The sequence below is a fragment of the Ictidomys tridecemlineatus genome, chromosome 5, assembly GCF_052094955.1.
Source record: "Ictidomys tridecemlineatus isolate mIctTri1 chromosome 5, mIctTri1.hap1, whole genome shotgun sequence".
NCBI lineage: Eukaryota > Metazoa > Chordata > Mammalia > Rodentia > Sciuridae > Ictidomys > Ictidomys tridecemlineatus.
In genome coordinates this window covers 62,923,524-62,944,910 of record NC_135481.1, presented here as the reverse complement: position 1 = coordinate 62,944,910, position 21,387 = coordinate 62,923,524, and the positions used below count along the sequence as shown (strand labels likewise).

Here is a 21,387-nt window from a genome sequence, read left to right as displayed (position 1 = left end):
CTATTATGAGAAGAGAGATAATCAACATAAGGTGCTTGACACAGTGTCTGGTACTTAGTAAATTTCAAATAAATAGAAACTCTTGTTATTTACTGCAAAATGATGATATCTGGTCTAATAAATTAGTACATGCCACATGCTTCAGATAACTGGATCTAGCAATAGAACACTAAATCACAATTTCCTACATCAGGAAATAATTTGGCACCTAATCATTTTTACCATTTTTTTTTCAGTGCTGGAGATTGAACACAGCACCTTACACATGCTAAGCAAACACTCCACCACTGAGCTACATCCCAGCCCTCATTTCTACCAGTTTTGGTCCTTCTAAGCATTTATTTATTTATTTACTCATTTAGTACCAGGGATAAAACTCAAGTTGCTTAACCACTGAGCAACATCTCCAGTCCTTTTTTTATGTTTTATTTTGAGACAGGGTCTTGCTAAGTCCTTAGGGCCTCCCTAAGTTGCTGAGGTTGGTTTTGAACTTGTAATCCTCCTGTCTCAGCCTCCTAGAATTATAGGTGTACACTGCCACAGATGGCTCTAAGTTTTATTTAATTGCAAAGAATCTGTGTAAAAACCACAGCAGGAGGACTAGGGTTGTATCTCAGTGGTAGAGCACTTGCCTAGCATATGTGAGGCATTGCATATAAACAAACAAACAAATAAATAAATAATATAAAGGTCCAAGGACAACTAAAAAATATTTTTAAAAAACCAAAGTAGGAAAAAAAAAAAAGTAATTAGTTAAAGCAAGACCAGTAAGATTCTGGCACTGCTCTGAAAATACTATGTGTTTTATTTACCAAGAAACAAAATAATGTATCTGTCTGTTCTAATTTAAAAAAAAAGAAAGAAAGAGAGAGAGAGAGAGAGAGAGAGAGAGAGAGAGAGAGAGAGAGAGAGAGAGAGAGAGAGAGAACTTCTGAGAGGTTCTAAATATGTAAGCTTTAATTTTATGGGATTCTTCTCAATGATGGCTTGATAAGAATGACTAGGAACTCCAGTGATATAGTAAGAAAAGCAATTACTGAGTATGGTACTTACTATGAAAAGTAAAGCATGTTATCATACACATGGAGGACATTAAGAGGTAAAAGTACTACATGTCTTCCATCGAAATTTATAAATTAAGTGATAAAGCATTGATCAGAATATTTAGATCACTTTTTCACAATTTTGGTCCTATAATGGAAACTTATACTAAGATGATGGTTTTGTGGTATAGAACTAATGACATGATGCCCTGTGGAACCTAAATCAAACTATAGCCGATTTAAAAAATACCCACTGGGCTGGGGGATGGGGGAAAGTTCAGTGACAGAGCACTTGCCTAGCATGAATCAAGGCCCTGGGTTTATCCCTAGCACCTTTGAAAATGAAAGAAAGAAAACTTCTCTCATTTCCACTTGCAATGGAAGAGTAGAAGAAAACATTTTTACTCTCACGTGGCAAAAAAAAAAAAATCTGCTTAAGAGCTAATAAGTGGTTCTGTTAATCATCTTCTCCCTTTTTATTATGAATCTTAAAGCCAAATTACTGAAGGAATATATGGCATCAGACCTCAGGGGTTTGCTAATCACATCATCTTACTGAATTGTGGTTTTCTGAATCTGTGTTCAGCAAAATGATAGAATGGAAACATTTCCAAAAGCATTGATTACAAATAATCACGACTTGGGCAGAAGCCTACAGATGTGTTTTCCTCTGAGGCATTCTAGAGACATGAAAACTATGCTCTTAAAATAACTTATAAAATAAGATTACAAGTTATAAACAGAGTCTCAGCACTATCTGGTTTCTGAAAATGAGTTCTGACACCTCAGAGGGGCTTTCCTATGCTTTGTTCCATTGGAAAGATCAGGGCTTCTGTTGCTAAACTTGTGCAAAAGCAGTTTGCAGTGGCTGGGACAAGGGCTTTGAAATCAGATAGACCTGTGTGGAGATGCTGGACTCTACCGCTTCCTAACTGAGTGACACCGGGTAAGTTTCATGACCTCTGAGGGTGTGATAACACTTAACTCACAGAGTTTTGAGGATTAAACTGGATAATGTATTTACAGTCCTTGGCATAGTGGGTGGCTTGTTGTCATCCCCATTGTTGTCATTAGTTATCCTTTGCTGATTTGTGTCTTGGTTGTTCAGAAGCCTGATTCTCAATATTATATGGTACCTCATTAAAATGTACTACTTTTATGTTTTTATTATCAGTAAAAAAAAAGCTTAAGAATAAAAATCTTTGTACAACATATAGCTCACAGTTGACAAAGAACAAATATTTGCTGCTTATATCCTCAAAAGCAACAAAACTTTGAGAGTGCATCTGCTATTCCCTGAAAAGAATGGCTAATTAAAAACATAACATAACCTCATTATCATCAACTGTAAACCCAAAGACAGAGTAGAATAGATGGACAAAGGGAACGATATACTGTATAATCTGAAACTAGGATTATACAGTATATCTGTATAATAGAAGACAGAATCTAGCTTAAAGTTTACTCACCAGGAAGAATACCAGCCACTTTACTGGGGAGAATAAGAACGCTTATAAATTGTATAGATTAACTACTGTTTCAACTCAGCTTTTAATGGAGAGACAATTTATTCCCAAGTCTTCCTCACACTGCCTTCTCAGGTGTCAGATGCTTAATGAGATACATTTGTATATGAAATGGCCTTTCATATAAGGACATATAGACCTCGAGTCCCTCCCAAGGCAAAATGGGAGAAGATTTCTGCCTTCAAAGAGCACGTCCTTGGGTTCCACATTTCCTGTGGCATTTCCTACCTTCTCTAAATGCATCTTATTCAGTCCTTCTGTGTGCTGTTGTACAATGCTTATTCCTCAATTTAAGGAAACAGTTAAAATCTCTTTTTTAAAAATGCAATTTAGGGCACAGATTCATAAACAACCCAATAGGTCTTGGAAGAACTTGTAAGGTAGAGAAAACAGATGGAAAGACAAGAACCAGTTAAAGCTGAAGTAAACTGATAAGGCAGGTTGCTGGGAAATCAAGGTGGTTTTGGTCAGAAGGCAGAGGGTCCTGAGCATGAAAAACCAACTACACACAAATAAACAAAAAATGAGTGTTATTTTCACCAGGTATTAAAAAGGCAGCTTTAAGACAACAAAACTTTGAGTAGAATGAGCTGGTCATCAGCCCTAAGAGTCAGGACTGGACAATTCAGGCTGACTCTCCACTAGTACATGTGTCTGGTACAGACTGTCTGCCTTCAGTTGACCCATCTTTCTTCAGTTATGCTGTAAAAAGACTATATCTAGGTGATACCCACATAGTGCTTGAGCTTACTGCTTACTGCCCAGAATACATTTGGCCTTAATAGGCCACTGTATGCATCTAGTCTGATCCACCCTACATTGAAGGGGTGATGGAGATTCCATGAGTAGCCATTTAGTATGTTGGACAGAAGAGAAAATTAGACTGCCTTAGAAAGAACAGAGTGAGGAACTGCCAAGCCTAAAGCATAGCCTTTGATGGAAGAAGTTCCTTTTACTTGACTTTAAGGTTACAGAGAAGAGGGAGTTTATGGTTGGTCAGGCATAGAACAGATTGGAATGTGATATCTAGTCCTGTTTGTCAGCAGAAATATTCATGGTCATTGGAACAATAACTAAATATTTACAAGTCAGATTCTTTTAAGGAACCGTGAATATGACAAACACCATCATTTAGCTTTCTGGGGGACAGATCACCTTCACTGATTCGAACTAGTAACCTGCCTGAAATCAATAGCTCAGATAAGAAAAAGGGCTGCAGGCCTCCTGCTTACTCTCCTTCCTAAGGGTGGGGAGAGAAGAGTTCTCAGTATAGACCCACTAATAGGTACCTTCTCTAGACGTTGAGGTCTTGGCCTAGAGAATTCAATCTATAAAATTATGAACCTATGTCCAAAATACTCTACAAGATTGTCAAAAATGTTAAGTCATAATAAGCCCAACTTTGGGATGCTAAGAAACAACCATAAGCCAAGTAGGTAAATAGCTTCCATTCCTATGAAGTTCAGGTATGGAATGAGTCTACAGAAATTATCTCAAACTTTCTGGTGGTCTTCAATGGCCTCAGTACATATAGTTTGTCATTTCTGAGGTCACAGGAAGCTTGGAAACAAAAGCTCTTTGTGAAACTCATGTCTTTGCAACCGAATTCAAGGGGCTGGCTGGTGAGTAGAACATGGGGCAACCTGAGACAGCTCAGGGGCATTTCTGTGCCCATAAGAACATCTACTTCCTCCTCCTGCCTACTCCCTGCCCCCCCCCAAAAGGCCACAATCTAACATAATAGAGAACTTTAAAAAATCACTTTAACTGGGCCAGCAGGGTTATGTGCAATGATTATCTTGAAACTTCCACTCCCTGGTAAACTGGCAGCCCATTGGATAAGCAGGTCAGCTTATCCAGAAAGAGCAACGAGAAGAGAATGTGGGTGCTGACTCTACTCACCATCCGACTAGGGCTCAGCCTAGTGCTTTCAAAATGATGAGGTACTGCCTTTTATCAATTCCGAAGGCATATTTAATCTTTTTTTCTTTTAATACTAAAAATGCTCTATGGGTTTCAGGCACTGTTCTAAAAATATTACTTTTGGTTTCTAAAATGATGCTAATTGCCAGATACGACAGTGACCTAGCTTCTCTATCTAACAGCAGGCTTCAGTAAGTCAGAAATTCTGAGTTTTAATCCTGGCTCAGTTATGGGTTGCTGAATGCTTTGCTTTTAAGGAGACAGAGGCCGGAACTTTCCTGTGAGAAACTGTTCGGGTTCATTGAATCCTTTCATGGCCGAGGCTTGAGAGAAAGACTCTGGAGTGGTTTTCACCGTGCTCTCCTCTTGCTTTCCAACCATGACGGTGTCCACCCCTACCTGTCTGCTACTGGAGAGCCACAGTGAGGGGGATTGGAGGGAGTGAAGAAGGAAAGCAGGTTGGGTGAGAGGCCAAGGGGAAGAGAAGAAAAGGACCCCTAAGAAGGCCTGAGGGCTACACTCCCAGACTCAGCCCCTCCCAGGCCCACTCCCTTCCTGCCCACTTGAGCTCTGGAAAGAGACATTCAGTATTAGTTGTGAGGAAAAGTCAGACCAAATATTCTGGAATTCGAGCAAGATAAAAACAAATCTGGTTTCACTATTCTCTGGCTTAGTTTTGCTGAGCTCTGGAAAATTATGAGTTATTTCATGATGAAAATAAATTTTTTTTTCTGTTTCTGATTACAGAATATCGTTGTCAGTTTTAGAATAAAGAACTGATAAGGTTTAAGTATTCCAGCCTACTATTTCCATTTTGAGTGACTGCACAATTGTTTTCTGGGAAAATCTAAAAGGCTGTGGAGATTTTCCTTTTGAAATATTTGTAATAAAAAGAACAAACTTCAATTTGGCTTTAGGAAAACACAGGTATGGGTGTTGGGCAGCCTATCTTTTATTTCTGGTTCTGACAGTAACCTGCTGTGCAGTTCTGTTCAGTCTGAAGGAGATGAAAAGGAAATTAATGTATTAATTGTTAATATAACAGGCTACAAAAAAAAAGTTTCCTATGTTTCACTCACATTAGTACTAGTGTTGTACTCAAAATTCCACCATTGTTATTGACTCTCACCATCTCCAGCCTTAAGAAAACCATCCTACCCAAAACGGACTGGCAGCGGCTGAGGCAAAGAGGAGGGGAAAAGGGTAAGGAAGACACCCTAACATAATATGTGTTTATGGTGAGAATTTTTTCAATCTGAATAAAATTCATGCCTCTCCTTGTTAATGGAGGAGAAACCTCTTCTGAGTTATCACTCTGACAGCCACAGGTAAAGCTAGAGAGGTGCACTGCCTAGGAGAGTCCCTGAAGAATAGGCTGGCTTGGTTTGAGGCAATGTAGCTGGAGGAAGGGAAAAGGATCAGAGTTCTACACACACACTCACCCAGTCACAAAGGGACTAGTAACAGTACTCCTTCCACTCCATGGCAGCCACCTCTCCTGACCACTGATTTCCCAGGGAATGCACTGAAGTAGGGCTGTTTCTGCCATATGGTCAACATGAACGCATCGCTAGGGCAAGTAACTGTGCAGCACAATAGGAAGGCTTTCTCTTTGGCCTACTTCTCCTGGATGCGCATTCAAGGGGGAAACCCAGGCCAACGGCTGTGGTATAGTAGCCACGGGCATGGAGGGTTCTGGTTCCACTGTTGGTGTGCTGTTTTCCTGGCCACAGTGGGCTGAGGCTAGCATGTGTTGGTTCTGAGACTCAGAGGGGTCGACAGTTGGGAGGAGGCCACAAGCAGTGAGCTATTTCCGCTGTCAGCCCAACCCTGTGGCCGCATCGCTTCAGTGGTCTTGGGCCTGCTGCAGGAAATAACACACACAGTTGGTGAACTGCGAAGGGGCAGCTACAGTGGCTTCCAATGGAGCATTTGCCAACTGTGTGCAATTTTGCAGTTAGCATGGGGCCAAGACAGCCTTTGGCCAGCCAGGGCATGAAAAAGAACAAGACACTGTCAGATGACTCTGAGGTTCACACGGACGTGGAAGAAACTTTCCTACCAGCTGCACTGTGCATTTTTTGTGGCCAGCTTGCTTTTGCCCGAAGTTTGTTTGGTTGTCTTCACCCACTCCCTCACCCCTGCCCACTGAGCCCTACAGAAAGGTAGGGGAGGTGAATTTCCAACAGCCCCCTGAGTTTCTGCTGACCTTTTTAGGTGTTTTTTTTTTTTTTTTTTCTTGGTGGTGCTTTCTATTCACGTGTACGCCTGGGCTCTGGGGATTCCCCTCCCTTTGATTTTAAGAAGGATTAGAAAGACACTGCTTTGTGATCAGGTCATCACAGACGACTGGTATTAACCAATTTCCCCTTCTTAGACTCATTTGAGACCCAGAAAATAGTTCTGTTGAGTCACTTGCTCACTGGGGTTCTGGAAATACAGCTTTTGGGGGAGTCCACATTGATAAACACCAGCTCTGATCTCCACCAGTCCCAGCTACACTTACAGTGGCTTATAACAGACAGGAGCCAGAGCTCAGAGGAGCCTCTGGTCTCACATAGCCTCTAAGAAAACTCCTGTGGGGGGTGAGCCCATATTAGTCTGCCTCTTTGTATCTCTATGCCACCAGCATGAATGGCATCCTGGCCACCAAGGGCTCTCCAAACTTACTGACTGGACAGGTACAATCAGTTCTATCTCTAGAGTGACTCTGGGGCATAAAGTAGGAACAAAGGTCATTCAGTACCTGTTCAAAAGGAGGCCAAAAGGTCTGCCTAGGAACAAATTCCCAAGTCAGCAGCCTCAACAGATATACTCTTAGGCAAAAATTATTTATTTGATGTCCTCAAGAAAGGAATGTTGTATAAGTGTTATGGGGGGGGAGTTGAAATAATGCTGTGTCCATATTTAAATAAGTGACATCAATACAAACAATAATAACTTACAATGAAACAGAGTCAACATAGAAGAGACACAATAAGCATAAGTCCAGAACAAACACATAAAATGGCCAAATATTTACCTGGTGAGTAGGAGAAGACTTCCTTTCACAGTGAGGTCCTTGCAATGGATGGAGATCTTCCATCATGTTCAACAACAGGCCAACTACAAATCACATGCTACAAGCCCATTAAAATGGATGTCCTGACCATGGGTACAACTCACGTGAGCCTCAATGCCAGGTGACAAATACAATTTTAGTCTCTGATACCCATTCCAGTGGCTTGGACATGGCCACTTGGAGCACTGCCCAAGAGGAAATGTGAGGCTGTGTGAGGTCTCAGAGTTGCTAGAGGGAATGGTGAGGCACATATAGTACATACATATTCACTAGGTGCTATCCTGAACTTTTCTCTCCCTCCTTTTCAGGTGACTATTTGTTACTCTCATCTGACATCATTAACAGGAATAATGACATCATGGTACTTTATATTTAAAGAGTTTGTTCACAGAAGGGTCTTAGCTGTCCTCACTAGCAGGTAAGGGAAACTGGGAGCTAACTGAAGCAGCAGTTGTGTTACGAGTTCTAGGTTCCCATCTCAGATCCATCACCTAATAGCTACAGAACACCTATTCTACACCTGCTCAGGTAGAGTACTAATCTCTCCATGCCTCAGTTTCAACTGTCCATTTAAGATAGCAAACATGCCCATTGTGAGGGGGAATGAGTTGGCACATAAAATAATTAAGACAGTGTCTGATGCCTAGTAGGTACCTAACAAGTATTACCTTTCTTCTGACATTCTCATTCTAACTGCTGTATTTTTCATGGTTCACTTCCTCTGATTCTCATCCTCATCCCAAATGTTCCAGTCTGGACTATCCCCTTTCCCTCTTAAGTTTCCATCTTTCAGGAGTCAGTTCAAATTCCACCCCATGATGGAATTTTCCTAGCCCCAACAAATCTTTCATTTCCTAATATCAAGTAATCTACTTCAAGTATTTTTCTCTGATTATGTGATGTGCATTATTCTTCGCTCTCTACCTACAGCGTAAACATCATGAGATTTTATGTATTTCTGAAACCCTGACCCCATTCTAGAGGAGAAAAAGGAAGAGAAACCAGCATTGATTGAGCACTTCCTATGAATCAGACCCTGTACCAAGTGCTTCACACATGTCATCCGCATAACTCAGTGAGATAAACATTACTACCCTAGTTTTAAAGATGAGGAGACAGGTTCAAAGAAGTTGAGCAGTTTTCTGAGATCAAACAGTAAGCATGTGGGACAGCTAGATTCAGACCAGGTCTGTCTTTCTAGTCTATACTGATTCTACCTCATAAAAGGTTCTCAACATCAAAATTCATGGCCTTGACTTGGGAGGATGAGATAGGAGGATCGCGAGTTCAAAGCCACCCTCAGCAAAAGTAAGGTGCTAAACAACTCAGTGAGACCCTGTCTCTAAAGAAAATGCAAAATAGGGCTGGGGATGTGGCTAGTGATCGAGTGCCCTGGAGTTCAATCCTTGATACCCCCGCCCCCCAAATTCATGGCCTCATGTATATTTGTTGATTAATATCCTCAGAGTAAAGCATTTGCTCATATTAAATTTACCAAGACCCATGTTGTTTAATGCAAAATGACATTTAATGGGAAAATGTAAAAAATGTTTAAGAATAAAACAAATTTTCAGTACCAAGAAGAAACCAGTCAACTGCTTTGTGGAATGTACTTTGAATTCTGGTTGGTAGAGATGGAAACATTGAGTTCGCAGGCTGGAGAGGAACCATCCTCTGGTAGATACGGCAAAGGAAAGGACACAGATTCCTGGATTCTATTCCTGGCTTGGCCACTAACCACTCTGCTAATATTTTCACTTCTGCTAAAATGTGATAATGAGAGTTTCCAAAGAAAAGTTGCCATATAAGAATAGGCAGTTAGCTGGTTAAATGTGGTAGAGCCACAAACAACGCTGGGATCTGTAATAGGAGTTCACAGTTGGGACAAATTACATTTGGGCATTTGTCTTTCTAGCTCTGCTTCAACCTATAGAGAGCAGCACTGAATATAAAACAATCTTTAAGTATAAATAGTAATAGTATGTATGTTTTTAAGGAACTTTTGTTAATTTAGGATCCACTTGAACCATTTCTACTTGAAATGACATTTGTATTTTTCAGACTGGCTACTATGCACAATGGCAGTGCTAAATAAGAAAAAAAATTGATTGATTCTTAGCATGTTTGAAAATCAACACATATGAAGTATGCCTCTCTCTGATCCTGTGGAGTATCTCATCCTTAAGATAAAGACATAGCTGGGTCTGAGCAGGTAGGACATTTGTCATTGGTCTTTGAAGTCATCTAGCCAAGAGTCCAGGCCTGAAAGAACTGGTGATAGTGGAAGGCTATGACTGCTTCTGTAATCCTTTAAGGTACACATGATCCTCTTGAAAAAAAAAGGGACCAGAACCTGTAGGTAGTGACTGTCCATTTGTACGCAGCTAAAGTCCTATGGAACCCAGAATCCTGGAACTGTGAGCAAGTCTTGTGGACTTCCTGTTTCCATCAAGGTCTAGAAAGGGATCACTGCTGAGAACAGATACCCTGCTGCTTTGAAACAGGGAGGATAGGCAAACTCTTTTCTGTCTGGTTATTGACAACACAGTTTTCCTGCTCATGGACTCCTCCTGCCCTCCCTAGGACCACACTGAAATGACTAAATCTGGCTGTTCCTCCAGTGAATCCAGTCAAATAAATAAGTCAATTCTCTTTTAAGTTTGTGGTCTTAACTTCTTGTTGGTTTATTGCAAAATTAGAGGGCACATAGAGTAGAACCATCAATCAGTAACCAGCAGAGGAATAAGCTCTTTGTGGAATGTACTGAGAGGCAGGAAAGAAGAAGAAAAAATGAAAAGAAACCTCATGAAATGGTCATTTGTTAGAAGAACACAGAGGGGGAAAAAATCACCATTTTGCATGCAGGATTATTTCGGAAAAGTCTTATTAAAGGTTTCCTATCTCCCCAGGAGAGCAAGCACAGGAATGCAAACAAAAATCCCTCAAATGATTTGCCATTTATTAGTGCTGGTTTCTTGTGGGTTTTGCTGTATTCCATAGACACAGGCAAAGATCAGGGGCTTCGGGCTAGAACAGTGACTCAGCAGGCCATAGCCCAGGGTTAGAAAAGGAGAAGCCATTATTGATTACTACAAAACAAACAAACTATACTGGCTTCTGCAGCACTCTACCCCAACCTGACATTCCCTTAGCACCCCTTCATTCAGAGTTAAAGCATCCACTGCCATGCCTTACGTAGAATTTCTGATAAATGTTACTTGATGAGGATGAATGAAGAAGCTATGGGAAGAAAACTAACATTCATTGAGCACCTTCAGGTACAACGGGGGGGGGGAGCGTGTATGTAGTTCAGTGGCATAGTGCTTACCTGGCTTGTGTGAGACCCTAGGTTCAAGCCTCAAAACTGCAAAGAGTAAATAAATAAACTGGGCATGGTGGTACACATCTGTAATCCCAGTGACTTGGGAGGCTGAGGCAGGAGGATCTCAAGTTTGAGACCAGCCTCAGCAACTTAGATCCTGTTTCAAAATAATAAATTAAAAGGGATGGGAATGTAGCTCAGTGGTAAAGTGCCCCTTGGTTCAAAAAAAGAACAAACAGAAACCTCATTACAACCCTGCGAGGTAGGTAACATTATTCCCCACTTTAGGGATAAAAATCATGTTGCAAGCATTTCTTTCAACTACATATCCCATGTTCAAGCATGGCACCAAAAATAAACTATTGTGAAAATATAAATTCCTCTGAAAGAAATGAAACAGAGAGGGCATGGGGGTAGAAATGATGGTGGAATGTGATGATCATTATTATCCAAAGTACAGGTATAAAGACACGAATTGGTGTGAATATACTTTGTATACAACCAGAGATATAAAAAATCATGCTCTATATGTGTAATAAGAATTGTAAAGCATTCCACTGTCATATATAAATAAAAATAAAAACAAGAAAAGAAATAGGTAGTTTTGGAAATTGCATAATAGTAGTCACTCACCCTATATCTACTGTGCATATTATTTTTCTCCAGATAAGTTTCTTCTCCAGAACAACTATTATTCTTGTCTATTTCATAGGAGGAAAAATCAAGGTGCTGAGTAGGGAAATGTTCACATGGGAAGCAGAAGAGCCATTAGAACACATGTGGTTCTGACTCTTACCTATAAGTTGTAGAATAATTTGGTCATAGGGAAAATTCTTTGTTGCTTTAGAATACTAAAGGTGCTATATTTAAATATATAATACACATGTGAGTGAATATTAAATCTCATCTGAATCTCCTTATTGACAATGATATGGTAAATATTACATCTTTTCCCACATCGGAGAGAAAAAGTGATTTTCCTGAAGTTTACAGCATATAAATGAACCAAGACCCATATCCAATGCCATATCCTATGATATTTACACTCCTTGATCTGGAAGGAAAACATACTTTCCAGAAACAAATGACTAATGGTAAAGGAAAAACTGCTGTGAGAACACTGGTCTCATGTCTTTCTGAAATGAGGGTGAGCTATGTGATATCTAGTGAAACCACATCTTGGCTTCCCTCTTCTCTCTACACAGGTTTTAACTATCAATGCCATTAGAACATACACTCTCACTGATAGTGGTCCTCTGTTGATAATTCGAGGGTCATTGGTTAAGGTTTATTAGAAGTGGTCTCCTTCATTAACTCAGTCAAGGAGTTCCTGAGGGAGAAGGGTAGAAGCAAGAAGCGAGGGAAAGCCATATTTGGTACTAGGCAAGTTCAGAACAAGACTATAAGGAAGTTAACAAGTAAAGTTTATATTTAGGGTTTCCCTTCCTAATCCCCATTATAGTCTTTCTGGGCTTTATGTGCCCATCCTTTCCATTGCAGGTGAAGTGGAACCCCTGCCAGACTTCCCTTCCCAGCCAGCACTACCTGGAAGAGTTCTAAGAGCCCAAGACTTCTTCTATGTACCATTCACCACTATTCAGATTCTACATAGTCTTTTCTTCCCTTCCTTGTTCCTGATGAACTAAGTCCTAAATAAGTTTTGCAGGAGTCTTTTTTTTTTTTTTCACCAGAGAGGCCCCTACTGACATGCAATATCTCTAAAGCAGTGACTCTGAAGAGGGGAATGTTGGTGAATCCAGTTCTTCTTTCTCTGGGCTCATATTAATTCTCCTACCTATTCTTTTCTTCCCTCTCCTGAAATAGGTTTGGATTTACATCTGACTGACAGATTGGCCTATAGATATTCAAAGAATATAAGCTGAATATAAGATAAAAACAAAATTACAAGTAATTTATTTAAGTATTAAATTTTAAAATGTTAGTAAAACATTTATTAAATACTAATTATTGTTAAAACAAAGCAAAGTAATATTTTTCTGTTAAAAAGGAAAAGTAACATTACTATGTAAATGAACTATAATGAAAGGGAGCAAATTATCCTTGCAATAGGAGAGGTGAAAAAAGCTACAGGAACCTGTGTATTCAAAGAAGGTATCATTCAACCTAGGCCTTCATTAAGAGAGGAAAATTTACACATGTGGAGTTATATTTCAAGTGGCAGAAAAAGCTCAATATTATACAAATTTGGATCTGTGGAGTATTTCAGAGAAGGTCCCTGAACTCTGGGAATACTGGAAGTATAGTGGCCAATCACAGGCCTTTATAGGAATTCATCTGACTCTAAAAGGAGCTCTTTGAAAAGCAGGCTATCAGCTGAGAGACTTCCCCTCTTCACCAGACTCTCATGTCCCTGAGTATCAACCTTACTGAAAAGACAAGATGCCTTCAGAGTCTCCTCCTGCCACTGATCTAATTCTTATGGAACAGATTCTTGCAGTTAAAAGAGAGAGAAAGAGAGAGGGAGGGAGGGATAGAAAAACAAGAAACTTCAGCTGAGAGATTTAAGGGTGTTGTGTATGCACACATGTGGACACACAGACACAGAAAGCTAGGTTTCAAACTGTATTTAGAAGCTAAATTCTGCTAAAACACATCAAAGGATATCAAGCCCCATCACAGAAGAAAGGAAAAGCCCTAATTCAGATGCAATACAGTTTAGGAAAAATCATTATGAAAGACTTCTTAGAAAACTAGGGGAGTTAAAAACTAAAACAAAAAAACAACCAAAATGTCCTCAAACGACCATGTATGTCATCAGGGACCATTCTGGTACCTCCCTCCAATTTCCTCACAGGCAGAAGCAACCCTATCAGGCCAGAATTTCCCTGCCCTTGAGAAAGTAGACACCATAAGCAAAGCAGGGGCAGGAACTGTTGTCTATCAGTTTAAGAATTATATTGTTATTAGATTTGTGAAACAATATAAATACTTTATTTTGATGAAAAATAAAATTTACATTAAAATTTTAAAATAATATATCAGAATGATGTGGGGAAGATGTTTGTTATCCAAAAAAAAAAAAAATTAAATACAAAGGACAGAGACGCAAAGATGGCATTGCTTTCACACCTGGGAAGTCCAGTTAGAGGGGCTGGTTTTCAGCAATGCTGAAGGGTCTTGCTGAGACTCACACAACAAATAAGGACCAGAAATAAATAGAGTCATTGCTCATCTTTTTCAAGTTTACAAAAGGAGTGAAAGCCAATGAACTCTGGAGACATTATAATCTCTTCAAATCATAGCTGCTGTAGTCAATCCCATTAGCTTCAAACCGGCTGACTAAATATCCAGATTATATAAATCCAACTCATGTTCACCTGGTAGAGAGGAGCCTCTGCAGCAATGGAATCCAAAAATTCAAAAACAATCTATAAAAGCATAACAGAAGATAAAGAAAGGATCATGGCATATAGAAACTTTCCACTGTCCCATTTTCAAGCTGAAATAAATGTCTCACAAAGATAATCTCAAACATTTGTCTTTTTCCCATAGGAGAAGGGAAAATGAAAAGAAAGTGATAAATTTAGGAGATTCTAAGAGTTCTGTTGTTTTTCAAATTTATTGAGTAATTACTGTTCCCGAAATTGAAACTAAACACCTTGCAACATCATATAGTCATCCTTAATCCTTTACTGTGAGTTGGACAGTCTGCTAAGAACTGAACCAAGATTACTTCCTTTAGTCCTGACCACTGTCCTGTGAGGCAGGACATAGTATTACATTCATTTTACAAGTGAAAAGGGTGAGCTCAGAGAATTTATAAAAGTTATACAAGTAATGAAGAGAGCCAGAACTTGAAGCTAATGTCCAGAACCCAGACCTATTGAAATACAAAGCCTTGCCTCTTTATCACCATATGGTTTTGACTCTATATCTTTTCTGATCTTCACAACATACCCTTGAAGTCAGTACCATAATTCTCATTTTATAGAGAAAATTGAGTCAGAGAAGTCAAATTGCTTTCTGTAGACACACTGATCAGTGGCAAAGCTGGGATTCAAATCCAGAATCATTTTACTCCAAAGCGCAAGCTCTTCACCACAACATTATATGACCTCTCTTTTTGCTAAGCCATCAGTTCGTTCATTCAGTAAACATTTATCAAAGGCTACTATGCACCAGGTATCAATCTAGGTACCTAGGGTACAAGATGAATAAAATAGAAAAAAAAATCCCTATGGGGAGTATATATTCAAGCAGTGGGAGGTGACAATAAACACAATAATGATAAATGACACAGTATGCTGAAAAGGAATAAATGCTATGGGAAACTAATGAGAGTAAGTAGTGTTTAGCATGAGGCATGGGAACATGTTGAAATCTTAAGTAAGTGGGCACAAGAAGCTTGGTGAAAAGGAGAAATATGAATATAGGCTTGACAGAGCTGAAGGTGGCAGGCATGTACATATCCAGTCAGTTTGTATCTCCTCACCAGAAATCTTTAAAAAGAAATCCTCTAATCCTTTATGTGGAAACACCATACAAGCAAAAATAGTTAAAACGCTAAGGTCATTGGCTTTGGCTTCTAATTTGCTAAAAATAGACACTGCAGGGAGACAAGAAAATATGCGTACAATTCATCTGCCATTACAAATGGGAATGGCAAGGCTGAAGGTTGTGCCTAGGAAGGGCAAATGGAGAGCTAAATATTTTACCTATTAAGAATTTTCTTCCAAAGTCAGCAGCCTTCTCCAGGCAATCTGGGTGATGTCTTCATCAAGCTCTCAGCCTACACATGTTAACATTACAAAACTATTCCCATAAAACTGCACTCTATAACAGCCAAAGACTGGCTGAACCCCTGTGACCCAAATGTGATATCTCCAGAAAAACCAACAGGGCAAGCTATATTACACTTCCCACGAGTACACAAAACCCTGACCAGCATGCAGTAAGAGCTCATTACACTGCAAGGGTCGTTGAGGAGTTCAACCTAAGACTGTGGGAAGTTACAGATATAGTCTCTTCATCCAAATAGAAAAAGATCTCCTCCGTTAAGAAAGATCCTGAGAGCTCATCCTTCAATTTCAGACTTTTTAATGAGGAAGAATTAAGGCTAGACACTGGATTTTGGTGCCTGACCTCCTCTACAAATGGCCTTTGGTTGAACCATCTTCCCCTTCCAGCTCACAAGCACATTTCTGGATCTGACAATGCATATTCCAGGGGCCTTTTCCATACTGGGCTGGATTATGGGGCACATCACAAAGAAAGGGTACTGAGAAGTGGAACTCTCCAATTAGTGACAGAAATGAACAGGGGAAAGTTACCAGTGAAACAGATGCTAGTAGAGTGTTACACAATTATCTGAAATATGTTTGTACTTTTGACTTACTGTTGACCCCTGGAAAAAGAAGGTGGTTCTACAATAGCTGTTTTCAGTTGGCAGCTGTGTGGATCAGAAGCTTCAGATTAAGGGAAGGCCTGTGCTTCAGCACTAGAAGACATTGCTTTTCATGACGCAGGTTCTATAAAGTGAGGGAAAAAGGGAAGAGAGAGAGTGCGAGAGCATGCAAGCACGTAGAAAGGAAAAACCAAAAAATCAATCCCTTAATCGGGTCCACATGGGTTACTGAGCACCCACTGGGTGACATGCATAATTCCAGATTCTGAAGCAACATCAAGAACAGGATGAATAAAGCCTCTGTCTACTCTTATGGAATGAGACTCCTGGTCAGAGTTCAACAAAAAACAAGGAAACCAGAGATAAGATAGTTTCAAATAGGATGAGTGATATGAAGAAACAAAATATTAGGTATGAACACTGATAGGTTAGGGTAGGCTTGTCTGAAAGAGGACATTTAGGCTGAGATCTGAGTGACAATCCCGATTATCTGAATTCAGGGCAGAAGAATGAATATAAAGGTCCTAAGGAATAACAACCACAGGATGAATGCCTTATGAAGCCAAAGAAGATAAGGGTGGCCAGAGGTTAGTGAGTAAGAAGCAGGGACAGGGGATTGGGCAGGGCTGAGTCAAGCCAGGACAGAGGCTTGAGTTTGCTTAAAGGGGTGGTGGGAAGCAGTAGACTGACACAATCTGGTTTATGTTTTCCAATGTGCTGATTCTGAGAAGCTAAAGCTCCAATATTGAGCCCCACCCCACCCCCAATAAAGATACAGCTTTTGTAACCTGCTTAATATATTCATGAGTATGTAATTGCTTTGAGTTAGAAAGAAAAGAAAAGAAAAGAAAAGAAAGAAAGAAAGAAAGAAAGAAAGAAAGAAAGAAAGAAAGAAAGAAAGAAAGAAAGAAAGAAAGAAAGAAAGAAAACATCTACCAGAGTTCGTGACTCTGGCTCCCAAGACATAGCAGGACAACAGAACCATATCCAGGGGAAGTGTCCTCACAGCCCTTTCTACTCAGGTGACATCTGGTGGGAGAAGGTGTCTGATAATATTGTATCTGCTAGAAATGAATCTTAATAGTGGCCACAGTATGAAGCAGAATATTTCTAGCTGGACATACTTTCAAAAAGAATTCCAGTCTGTCTAACACAGGAAGTGGTCTCATTCTATCAATGAGCACGTATTTTTCACATTTCTACCAAACAAAGATGAAAAAGTGAATATTGTGTAAATTAAAGATACAGTGTGTTTTTGAGGATTTGAAAGTTCCACAGAAAAGAGAAGCCATAAGAGGGAAAATATCTACAATGGTACATTTATGTAGATATTTAGAGACAGCTAAATCCAGGTTTTTTGATTCCTGTTATCAATGTCTCAGGTAGACAAACCCACAAAACCATGGTTTATATTCCAGTTGTGATGGGGTGTTTTTAGATGTTCTACCAGAAAACCAACTCCTGCTATTACCCCCAAGAAGACAAAGGTCATCTACAGACAGCCACTTGGCAGAATCCACTTCAGCAAATTCAATCTCTTTGAACCACCACCAGTTTCACTTCCCTATGGGGAAGCTACAAAATGTACATGGGAGGAAGTGAGAATGGCATGCCGATGACCAGTTATCTTTTTTTGAAAATGCACACTCTATACAATGATATATGTGCATACACAGAGGCAAATGGCAATATGGTGTGTGTACATATGGCACTGGGGACTGAACCCAGGACTTTGCACATGACTCTTCTGCTGAACTACAACCCAGCCCTAGATACCATTCTTTTGATTAACATTAATATTTCCTCAATAATCAAACCCTCTACAACTAATTCTATTAGTTCTTTGGATTCTTTTTTGGTACCGTGAATTGAACCCAGAGGTGATTTACCAAGACTGAGCAACATTCCCAGCCCTTTTTGTTTTTTATTTTGAGATAGGATCTCACTAAGTCATCCAGGCTGACCTTGAACTTGTAATCCTAGGGCTTCAGCCTCCCAAGTTGCTGGTGTTATAGGTGTGTGCTGTTGCATCTGGCATTCTTTGGATTCTTTATTACAAACTTAGGAAATAAATAGAAAAGTTATCATTCTCACTGACAATGAGAAAACTAAGGCTCTGAAGTTCCTGAAATTGCTCTTTCTAAAGGAGATAGGATCATAATTCCAATTTTTAAAAAAATTTATTTATTCTAATTTGTTATATAAAACAGCAGAATGCATTTCAATTCATATTATACATATAAAGCATAATTTTTCATGCCTCTGGTTGTATACAAAGCAGAGTCACACCATTCGGGTCTTCATAGATGTACTTAGGGGGTTAATGTTCATCTCATTCTACTGTCTTTCCTACCCCCATGTCCCCTTCCTTGCCCTCCCTCCCCTTTGCCCTATCTAAAGTTCCTCCATCCCTCCCATGCTCCCCCTACCATCCCCATTATGGCTCAGCATCCTCATATCAGATAAAATATTCAGCATTTGGTTTTTTGGGACCTAATCCCAATTTTGATGATGTACAACATCATCATTTTGAATAACCAGCAAAATAAAAATGAAAATTTAACTTTAGCAAAACTATAACATCAAAAAGCATATCAGTGTTTTCTCAGGACCAGGGGGAGGAGAGGCAATTGACTGCACAAGAGCTTGAGGGAACTTTTTGGGGTGGTAAAAATATGATTAGTAGGTGTACAATTTGCCAAAACTCATCAAACTATATACTTTACTGAATGAAAGCTAAATTTTAGAACATTTGATGTCAATGTAAATTCCCAATTTTGCTTTCCATTAGCAAGAAAATTACGGATCTTCATTTTTCTCCTACTGTATTTGTCTACAAGACTAATTCTTTTTGAATTTTCTAATGTTAAACATGTTCTCTTTGTTATCATCCCTTTTATGTTAAATGCAATGACATTAAATCACATTTCTAGTTTTGCTTAAGGGATTTTTTTCCCATATAATACCGTATGTATTTGACTTACCCTGGTTGCTTATATATTAAAGGTATGTTTTTAATATCTGTGGTTGTCACAGTGTTACTATTATTTGGGGGCACTCTATGGATCTGAATCAGCTGGACTATTCACCTTCATAGCTCATAACCCAAAGTGCAAAATCTTCCAATGAGCAAAAAAAAAAAAAAAGGAATATCTTTGCTGAGAACACAATACTCTTCCCTTTTTCAAACTGTTTTTTATCAAGTTGAAAAAGACAAGGTCACCAGGGACAATGCAATGAGGAAGACTTAGAAGTTAACTTTTCAGAGTAAAGAGCATCTAGTGAGGGCTCAAGGTTTTGTCCTCCCACTTGGGAGCTGGTGAATAATGACTGTGTTTCCCTAGAAGAGGGGTCCTATGTCTCTCTAGCTCTTTGCATCATGCATAGAACTACATATTTAAATGGTGTACTGATGTTTTTAATAAAATAATGACATTTACATATTTTCAAAGCACTTTACAAAGTGTTTTCACTTTTATTACTGCACTTGAGCTATAACTTTGTGGGGCTGTTAACATTATCAATCCTATTTTATATAGATACCAGATTCACCAGGAATATATGTAACTTGTCAAAAGACACTCAGCTCTTAAGTGGTGGTCACCTTGGTCATATAATCTGTCCTCTATTCATTTTTTTTTAAAGAGAGAGTGAGAGAGGAGAGAGAGAAAAAGAGAGAGAGAGAGAGAGAGAGAGAGAGAGAGAGAGAGAGAGAGAATTTTTAGTATTTATTTTTCAGTTCTCTGCGGACACAACATCTTTGTTGGTATGTGGTGCTGAGGACCGAACCCGGGTTGCACGCATGCCAGGCGAGCGCGCTACGGCTTGAGCCACATCCCCAGCCCTGTCCTCTATTCATTTATGCCACATTGTCTTATAACTGTGCTCAGATCAAAAAAGCTATTCCCCCTCCAAAGAAATGTAGGGACTCAGAATATGATACTCTAAATACGGTACCTTGGCATACTGAGTATTTTAAGCTAAAGGAAATTAATAAAAAAACCCACAGATGTTTCTGACCTTTTTCATCATTCTCCCCTGAAGGAGGTCAAAAAAGAATTCTCTGATCTGCCTCCCCTGAAAGAAGGTCATAAAGATCCTCATTCCAGAGAGGTCCTGCCCAATACCTGGAAGCCAAAAAGAATCCTAACAAATAGGCCCTGCTAGGTTCCCCTGAGTTTACTGCCATTAGATCCCCTTTGGTCCTCCAGCATATTTCTGCATGCCAGTCTACAGTTTCCCTAGGTCTTTAGGTCTTCATTTCTGAAGGCTTCTGTGTCACATAAAACTGTGGTTAAATAAATTTGTTATGCTTTTCTCTTGTTAATTGGTCTTTGTTATAGGAGTATCAGCCATGAACCTTGCAATGAGTGAGGAAAGGATATTACTCTTTCTTTCCTTCAGAGTTGGATGCCCAACTAAAGCCTATTTCCAATTAGTGCACTGATCACTTTGCTGGACAAAGACTTCCTCATGAGAAGAAAAATGAATAAAGAACAAATTTGATGGAACCATCCATCTATAAACAGAGTGCATGTAGTTAATCTGATTTGGTAGCATTATATCTCAATAACTGCATTTCCAACACTGCAATACTTATAATTCACTTTTTGCTGAGCATAGTCATATTCATCCCTCCAAATTCTAGCCATCTACTCTGAGTTCTTTCCTGATATTCCAAAGTGAATTATTTTCTTCATCTCTGCTGATTGATTTGTACCAATACAATATCATATTATCTTACATTGAATAGTTGGTTATTTTCATGTCAATCTGTTCCACTGAGGGGGTGGGGGTTGTGCAGATCTTAAAAACAAAGCCAATGTCTCATTCAATTTGGGAGCTTGGCCTAACACCTGATTGTTGAATATTCACTATGGAACCTAACAATTATTTGTGATAAGCTTAGTCATAAATGAGTGCTAAATCATAAGACTACACTTAAGAAAAGACAAATCATTTTCCCAAACATATACTAACTCTGTCATTTATAACCTTATTTCTGACCTAGTTTAAGAACTCGATTTTAACCATTGATAATTGCTATTATGGTTCAAACAGTTTAGTTCAGACATCAGGATGATAGTAAGCCCTAATGGGAATGTGAACAAGACATAGGACAGGAAGCTGAAATCCAAAACTATCCT

At 39.3% G+C, this 21,387-nt stretch overlaps 1 protein-coding gene across 4 annotated transcripts in view; it reads right to left on the bottom strand.

Moving 5' to 3' along the window:
- The window catches only part of Rad51b (RAD51 paralog B), a 564,635-nt gene that overhangs the window by 152,768 nt on the left and 390,480 nt on the right, over positions 1 to 21,387 (bottom strand). The window lies entirely within an intron of this gene.